The 9,515-nt window shown below is 42.3% G+C and overlaps 1 long non-coding RNA gene across 1 annotated transcript; it reads left to right on the top strand.

Annotated features, from left to right (window-relative positions):
- The first annotated feature begins 972 nt into the window (after window positions 1-972).
- LOC138109166 (uncharacterized) lies at window positions 973-8,906 on the top strand. Its single transcript, XR_011150322.1, has 3 exons — window positions 973-1,039; window positions 8,114-8,310; window positions 8,390-8,906. It is a non-coding gene; the product is annotated as an uncharacterized lncRNA (long non-coding RNA).
- Window positions 8,907-9,515: the final 609 nt, after the last annotated feature.

Here is a 9,515-nt window from a genome sequence, read left to right as displayed (position 1 = left end):
GAAAAAACCCTGTCATGCCACAAAAAATGTGACAGTGCTTACAGCTGAGCTGTGCCTCTCCTGAGGTGCCTTCAAAGATAACCTCATGGCTTCCTGTCCACCTGTATCCATGTTGGTTCTTGTCCTGCTTATATTATACATTTTTTAGAGGTGGGAACATTCTTTTAGTAATATGTTTGCAAAGCGTTTTCCACTTCAGGGCTTTCAAGGGGTCACTGCAACAGTAATATTATGTTCTGTCGGGACAACCTACCGCGTTCCTGGTACAATCTGATGAGCCTGGAGAATGAGTGGAAGTCATTCTGCAGAAAATATATCATTTTACAGTTCCAGGATCCTGCAGGCCCCAGCATGACATTTCTACACCATTTGGAAATCTGTATGCTGAAGCTGTGCCTGTACCAGTAAAGGCAATGACCCTGGGAATATCCCTTGTCCCAGGACCAGCTGCCTGCTGGGAATAGTTTCTGGAGTGCTCTACCTCCCCAGTCTTACTGGGGCATCACCTGGGAAAGCTGTAATTGGCACAGAGTGAAACTTCACAAAGGACCATTTTGGTGACTTTACAGGGTGAATGATTATGTTTCATTTAAACTACCAGTATGGGCATAGCCACGGGTCAGAGAGAGAGTCCCTCTCTGCAGGATGGCATAAATGGAAAGGCACAGGACCCTACTTGCCACCACTTTTACACCTGTACCAACAGATATAAAAATTTGAACATGCTGGGCACATCAGGCTTCCTGAGTGGTGAGGAATGTATTCACCTGCATGTGAACTCAGTTACTTTCAGGTACCTCATTGACAGAACAACCAATGGAATTGCCTAATCAATTGTGTCCTGTAAAACCTGCATCATGTTTAACCACTGACTTCATTGCTTTTCCAACGTGCCTGAATGATTTTCCAAGTAACAGCTGTGTGAAGTCAATATAGTGGCATATGAACCAATTCAGCAGCTACAAACAACACTTTATGTGTTACAATTTTCAGCCCTCACAGAGTACGCAGCCCTAAATTCAGCTGGTGGCCTATTTTGGTATGTAGCTGTTTTTGCAGTGCTGTTATAAATTTACAGAAATTTATGATTGGGGGACAAGAGGGAAGTTTTTATAAATATTCATTCACATTAAGTTTTTGAATGTTTCCTCTTTTTCATTAAATAGATGGTCTTCTTACAAGCCAGTCATTCAAAATCCAGATCAGTTTCTAGAGATTCATGATCATTGGGTATCTCTTGAATTCTGTTCCCTGGGGACTTGTGGTTATGCCTAAACTTTTGACAGTGCTGAAATAATCTGCAGTGCATGAGGGGACTATAACATTGGATGCTATTAGTGTATTATGCCCACAGAGAATTTTGTGGATGAATTGGCCATATTCAGCAACAAAAACAAGAAGTAGAAAGCATATGCCCATTTCCATCCATGACAAAGAATTTTGTGGAAGACTAATGATTGGGGTCACTGACACCTTATGGGAAGGGATTTGGGATGAGCTGGTATTCTGAAGCTGATCCTTGTGACTGGGTACACTTTGTGCACTTTGTTTGTTCTGGGCATCTCTCAGTGACTGATATTCACTTATTTAGGAGGTATCTTCAAAAAAGTCCTTTAGGATGTGTGATCACAAGGTTATTTCTAGACATTGTTTTCCAGAGAGCATCACTGCAGCTGGCATTGGCTGAGGCCCCATGCTACATGGGGAAACTGAGGGAGAAGAAATCAAAATACCAGACAATTCATTAGGAGGTGCTTGTGACCTGATTCATCTGAGAAATTAATTTTATTAGACAGTATTTTGAGTAACAGTTCAAGCCCAGATGTCTCATTTCATACTTGCTCGAATAAGACACTTTGAAAGGCACTAGTTCCAGAAGACATTTAATTTGTATGACTGTGCCTTTCAGCCCTTTGAATTGTTTTCAATTTAACTCTCTATTTTGAGATGCATTTAGCCTTCAATGTGTCAGCCTGGTTAAATGCTGAACAGGAGCTTTTTTTTCACTGGCATCAAACTTTTCTCTCTCCCAAAGGTCAGGACTGAAGATGGAAGGTATTTTTCCCTTGGTATATGTATTTTTAGCCTAAAAAATGCTGGTTTGGATCAAGCAAAATCATTTACATCTTACATACAAGCAAAGAAAACTCCCCAAAAATTGACCTGAGTCCACCTGACACAAACTTTTCCATTCAGGATCTTTATTTTGGTCAGCAGACTTGGACTACACCATAATTAATGTCTTTCTACTGAGCTGCACAAATGTGGCTTCAACATGTGTCCTATGCTGGTGAAAAAGGCTTTGCTCCCACTTCCATGTTTTCTTGTGTGTTTCCACTCCTTCTGTTTCATTCCACGATGTACCTGTCACCAGCCTCATGACTTAGCTGAAAAAATAAATATTTCTCAAAAAAATCTGTCAGCTCTGCTAAAAGAGCAGCTTGTCACAGCAGCACTGTGCTGAGCTGCCAGGCTGAAACTGTCCTTTGGAAATTAGCTTCCCATGGAAAATAAGCATCAGCTTCCCATAAAATATACAGTCTTGGGACAAAACACTTCTCGGTTCAGACTTGTTTAGCCTGAAGTTATGGCAGCATGTAGAAACCTCCAAGGACTGGTCTTTGCTGTGTATATCATGGTTGAGTTTAGTTAAATTGATTATTTACAGGGTAGGCATTTTCCACCTACGCTTAAGTCGCTGAGATTGCAACTTCACATACTGCAGTTATTGAAAAAGCAGTGAAAAATGATCAGACCACATTCAGCAGCCCTTTTCTATACAATGTTTACCAGCATCCAACAGAAACAGCTGTTTTTCACAAAACCCAAAGGATCATCATCCTTTGGGTTTTGTGAGGAAAATTGCTGGCCTTCCCTTGCCACAGAACAGGAGTGTTGCTGAGCCTGGCAAGCTGAAGGACATTGTCCAGCATCCACAACACAAGTCCCAGCTGACAGAGCTCCCTCTGCCTCCAAATTGCAAATTACTGTGGCAGCTGGCACAGTCCATCAGCAGGGATTTCAAGAAACACAAAGAAGCAAAAAAGGAACTACTGCACTGGAGACAGTGCAAAATGTTGCCTCAGCCTTCGTATATCATAGCAACCCTGACATAGTCCTGGCCATGAGCAGCTTTCCACCTGAATGCTGGGCATGGCTTGGCAAGTCATGGGTTAGGAGAGCACCTCACACATTCCAGCAGCCAAGGAAAGCTCTGTCCTCAGACATGGACTAGAGCTCCTCTGGAGTGACTGTCCTCAAACATGGAGCAGCGTGGATGTTGAGTCCTTGGCACAAAATGGTCACATCCACTCCTTGCTGGGGCAAGGAAATCCTTAGTGCTCACCTTAAAAGACTCAGGCTCTGCTACCAGCTGTCACTGGGGGACACACAAGACACACCTTCCACCTCTGCCTCAACTTCTCTGCTTTATAAACATGGACAATGGTGCTAACAGTTTCTTTAAAATAGCTCAGGATTTTCTAATAATAGTAACGATTATTACAACGTAGCCATCATTTTGATATAATGATTATTGTGCTAACATGGCTAGGAAATTGAAACTACTTTGTCTTATTTTAATTTCCCTCTTTTAAAATTTTTGTTACTCCCATGCTTATAAGACAGAAAGCTGCTTGCTTTGAAATACCACTCTACATTTAAAAGAGGAAGAACACACAACAAAGCATAATCCAGCAACAACAGTCCACATCTTGCAAAAGTACAGTTTAAGTAAAAATATTTGTAGACAGAAAAAATTAAATATTAGAAATATGATCACTGACAATAAGCATCAATTTATGTTTAAAGGATTTCAGCTCTGCTTACTGGAAAGTTTCAGATGTCTTTGTATGTGAAGACATCAGATAGTTGAAGCTTTTCATGGGATTTCTAAAAGTACCTACAAAGATGGAATTTTGGGTAAGTGGGGAAATGGTGAGACTTGCCTATCCTGGAACATCTTGTGAGACATACTTACCCCTCACACAGTAGCTCAACAGTTAAGCATCCATGTGAGATGTGGCAACCTGCATTCAAGTCTGCTTTGGCAAATTTAGACCAGGGTTTTGATCCTGACCTTCCATCCCATGGTGACTGCTCTCTTTTTGGGTGTGGAAAGCAGTTTTGCTCTTGGTCAGTGAACACTGGGTCCCCCATGTGACAAGCAGAATAGGTTCTTCACTGTAGGCTACCAGAAACCAGGCATTTAGGTGGACATGACTAGAAACATATGGGATTAGTTTACACACATTTTGTACACTGGGAGAGTGGCAGAATTTGTGTGCTGGGATCCTGCAGCCCATGACAGCACTCCTATGCTGGGCTAAGGATTATTCTGCAGATAAAGTGCTCTGAATGATCTCTTGTTCATCCTGATGTGGAGCATATTCTATTAAACAGCAAAATCTCACTGGGACATAGAAATCTGCCCTGGTCAATGAGTCTCTCTAAGGCACAGAACCACGGAATCAGAATATCTTGAGCTGGAAGGTCCCATAAAAGATTATTGAGTCCAACCCCCTGACTCAACATACAAGATTGTCTTCAAACACCAGTTTGATCTTGGCACTACATTGACTGAGAAGAAACTGAATGGTATGTTCCCATGTGATTTCAGGTATTTTCTATTGAATCAGTACATACATAACACAAACCTTACTTTAGAAACTTGGTCCAGGCCCTCATGCTCACACCCCAGTCATGCTAAGGGTCAGAACCTGAACAGCATAAATTTGCCTTTTTCCTAGAGTTCTAAAATGCCTGCTATAAAACATGGCAGAGGGAGTTACTGACAAATGACAAAACAGGTTAAAATAAAGTACAGGCTGAGATTTTAACATTTGAACAAACACACATTAAGCCAAAACAAATGTTAATTGATGTCTAATTTCTCATGGTAGCTATCTGATAGATAGCTTATCTGGAAGCTGGAAATGAGAAGAGAAACTTGCCTTACACTGTTTGAAGGCAGCTTTGAAATTAATAGGTTGCCCAGTCCAGCCTGGAAAAATGGGAGATGGTAAAATAGCTTCACTTAGGGAAGACAGGGTTGGCTGGAGAAAGCATCAAACAGCCAAGTCGGTGTCTGCAGACAGGGATGAGTTTGGTTTAGCTGGAGGAGTGTGGTGAGACGCTGTGAATGCCTGGGCTGCCACTACAGAAGAGATAAATTCCCTCTTGCTCCACATCTTTGGAGGATCACTGCCATTAGCAAAGACCAGGATGGTGAGAAGACCTTACAGGTCCTCTGAGCTAATGGTAAGTGGCTATGCAGAGAGAGGTGACAGAGACTTGAGTCTTCTCTAATTTGGACAAACAGCCACTTCCATCTTCTCCCATCCTTCTCTGGCACAACAGGACAAAGAGCAAGGAGAAGCATTACTGCACCAGCTGGATACTACTGCAGGAGATGGCCTGGACAAGTCTATATTTTCAGGTAGTTGACTTACTTTTTTAAAAAAGCCACACTATCAACAAAAGCAGCTTTACAAACTGAAGTTAAAGCTCCCTGGTGAGATCTAAAGGCTTCCTCCTAAATTCTGGGAAAGTTCATTCTGAGTTTCAGGCACGGTGACTCAGATTCACCTCTAGCAGTCAGACGAACTGTACTGCAATATTCTCCAACACATACGCTCAACACTGCTGCACAAATAAATCATCTTGATCCACCTCTAATTGAATGTATATTTTTCATGTTTTTGAAATGGTTCTAGTTTCATTCCATACATTTTTTGTTATAAACTCAGGCCAGTCGTGTATATTAAATTTTATATAAAATACTGAGTTGAACCTTTCTTTGGGCTCACAAAGCAAACCCCAGCGCTGTGAGTGGGAGGAAATGGGTTTGTTTACTACTCCAGGAAAGTTGGCTCTAGGTTGCCATGATGGGAAACACTGAGAAAATTGCTTATTAGTGGCCAAAGAGTTATTGAAGAGAGGATGTCTTTCTCTCTGTTTGTGGATGTTGTGATAACAAAACAAGGAGGTGAACCAGAGGCTAAGAAGGAGAATGGGCCTTGCAATGGCCTCATCTCTAGCCTTGCTTCATCATCCATTTCCCATAGGATAAATCCTCACACCTTATTACTGCTGTGCTCTTAGTGATAAGCAAGGACAGCTGCTCTGGACACCTGTGAAGTAGCTTGAGGTACCCATGCGTGAAATAGTTAAAAAATGCCACCCTCATTGCTCTCATGCTGTATTCTTGTTCTGACTGTGGCACTGCTTTTCCATCTGGAGGAAGAAACTCCAATGTGATAACCCAGTTTTACATCAAAATAGTAACAGATCTTTGGGGTTGAGAAAACCCAAAGTTCTACACAGACGATAGTGGAGCAATCCTGGGTCCTGTGTGTTATCCAGTGAAGGAGCATCGGCATCCCATAGGAACAAGCCTGTTTCAAGTCAGCCTCATGCCCACAATCTAATGAGCTTATCCTTGTCCAGTGAGTCAATCACTGCTCTGGGAGGTGACAGCTCTGAATTACAGCATCAAAGCCATGCTCTGAGGACATCAGGCTCAACAGGAGCATGTCATCTCTTCTATAGAGCAGAAGCAGCAGGGGATGTGCCATGTATTGCCAAGTGATCTAAACACTCTCATACAGCACTCCTCTTAAGACAAAGGAATCTTACCTTGCCAAATCACAAAAAAAAAATCCTTGGAGATTTGCTTCTTCATCTGTACTGGCCAGATCTCAGCAGCTGAGTGGCAGAACCTGACCCAAAATTTTTTGTGAACTTTCCCATCTTTTGTCTCTGCTTCATGTGGCTTGAGAAATATATCACAACATTCCCTCTCCTGTTGGCATCTACGGAGCAAGGGAACAAGGGGAAGAGGGTCAGAGAGGTAAACATGAATCAGAATTTTTCTTCCAAAAATCGTGTTGTGTTTGTGGAAAGAGATCCATTCCTCATTCCCTTTGACTTTTACTGACCTAGATTAGATCTGGGTTAACAACAAAATAGTCATGAGAGAAAGGATGACAACTTGTGGTAAGAGGAGACAGAGGGGATGGGTGGCTGTGGATGGGCCTGGAAAGGCACATCTGGTACTGGTTCTTCTGCTCAGCATGTGCAGCTTCATCCCAAGGAATTAAACAGGTGCCTGGGTTCATGCTAGAGCTGGATCCAGCCCTACTGCAGTGCCAGGACTCTTCAGCTATGTCAGCACTGCCTGCTTTGTTCTGTGGGCAGGAATCCTGACAACTAGAAGAAACACAGTGACCTCTGATGTCCTTTCCTTTGCAGTTAAATGATATTTTAGTGTGTTATCTTCTACCTGGGACATTTCTCATTCATTTATTTGCCTTTAAGTGGCTGTTTCCAGCACTCTGTCTGCTCTGCCTGACATATCCCTTATCTTTTTTCCAAGGAGTGGAACTTCCTGGCTTTCTTTAAAAACTAGATATGTGTCTATATGCATAAATCCCTAATCCACAATAATTTCACTGCTTGGTTATCTCTAGGATTGCCATTTTCATTTTGTGCAGCACAAGAAAAACAGAGCAGAGTTACTAAAGCAGACAAGCTTTAGCTCTATAATCTTGCAATGGCTGCAATAGCTTTTAGTTTCTGATCAACTGGAGAAAAAGCTGGAAGTTTTGGAGCCTGTTTTGCTTCTGCATACACACCTTTCTGGTCCTAGCTGTACCTCTGGAAGAGGTTCCAATCCCCAGCTGATGATGATTCTTCTATCTCTGCACTTTTGCCATGCCCTTTGTCTTCCAGCAAATCAGAGCACACAAATCTGGTCTATGACACTTCAACAAGTTCAGCTGTGTTAGCTGAGCCCAACATTTGAAAAGGCTGGATCAGTCACCTCGGCTAATTTTCCTAGGGGTTTTCAACAGGTCATTCAAGTGAACTGCTCTGCAAATGGGGCTGGGGGGTTACCTCTGGCAGCCTCTGTGACAGAGGACATTATCTACCAGCATAGCTCAGTCTGGTGTGCTTGCCAATGAAAAGCAAAACAAAGCAACCTCTGCTCTTTGGAGGTTATTGATTTCTGGTATTTTCTATTCAGTAAAGGGAGAGGAGTACCATAATCCCCTGCTGAGATAGATGGGAATTACTATATATTGGAAAATGTTTTTCTTTCCATTGATTATAGGAACTTTGTTAGAACAAAGATCAAACCTTTTTTCATGGTTAAAGCCAGGCCAGATGTCTCCCACTCAGTCACTACATGAACTGGCATTATAAGAGCTCAGATATGAAAGGCAGCACACCTGTGAGCAGCATGAAAGCAGACAGGAATACCCTCCAGTATGAATCCTCTGTAACTGCCACGGGACGTGGAAGGAACAGGTGAGTGGAACTGCTTTTTCTTGCTTAAACACAGTCCCTATCAACTATAAAAGAGCTGTTATCTCTACCCTCTCCTTAGCAGCATCCTGGGTGATCACTAGATGAGCTGAAGAGAAGCAGAAGGAGAGATATGGAAGGTGCTGTTACTCCATTCCATACAGATATAATGGGATGAGCTTGTGACCCCATGCACACAATGACCAGTACAGCTGAGCCAATGCAGCTGGACAGTTCATCCAGGTTATTCTCCCCGAGATTGAGAACCAGAAAAAAGAACTCAACACAAAGAAAATAAAATTTAAAAAATACAGAAGAAAAGAGGAGTCTGCCTCTTCCTGCCCCAGCTCTCTCTCTCCCAGGCAGTTCATCTTACACTGCTGCTCCCTCCTGGCCCACAGGTCTCAGGCTTGGACTGTGCATGGGTACAGAGCAGTATGCTGTTCAAACAAACCAATGCACCATTTGAGATGCCTGTGGCCCCTGCTGTGTCCCATCTAGATATATTAATAGGTCACAAGCTAAACCCGGGTGTCTGCTTGCTCACTTTTTGAAAATAAAGCTTATGTGCCAGGCGTTGTCAATAAGGTCACTCACACAAGGCGTCTATTTAGTCTCAGAGTCGGCAAAGCCAGATCAGTGGTCTGGGGAGAAGAAACAGCTACTTGAACTTTATAGGTTAAGAAAATCCCCAGCTAAAGTGGATCACCGTTGTTAAGTTTCCAGTTACATCCAAAGAAATGTCAACACTGATGTCTTGCAATTGGGATGGTGAGTAATTTTACCTACGCACACTTTTCTAGACCTTGGTTTTACAAGGTGTTCCCAGATTGGAGCTGTATTGTTTCTTTGCAGGTCCAGTTTGCAGATTCTAAGTGCAAAACAGAATTTCTTTCTTTCACTCATTTCTTTTTATATCTAATCTACTCTTAAAGAGGAGCCTCAAAGTCTCCTGGTTTTTTTAAGCAGCAAGTCCTTGCTGACAAGTGGGAACTGCAAACAGGATCTTTTGGGCTCAACTGACTTGTTTTTAAAAGACTTAACTGAGCTGTGATTTCAAATTAAAAGTGGGCAAAAATCAACCAGTGATTCAGTAATTTTCTGTTCTTGAGCTTTCATGTGCAATAATAAAAGTCGGTCTGGAAGAACAGCTTGTATTTCTCTGCCATGATTTTACAGAAATTAATTCATTAATTAACTGGCTTTCA

This window comes from Aphelocoma coerulescens, chromosome 4, assembly GCF_041296385.1.
Source record: "Aphelocoma coerulescens isolate FSJ_1873_10779 chromosome 4, UR_Acoe_1.0, whole genome shotgun sequence".
In the NCBI taxonomy this organism is placed as follows: Eukaryota; Metazoa; Chordata; class Aves; order Passeriformes; family Corvidae; genus Aphelocoma; species Aphelocoma coerulescens.
This window is presented reverse-complemented; position numbering and strand designations above follow the sequence as displayed.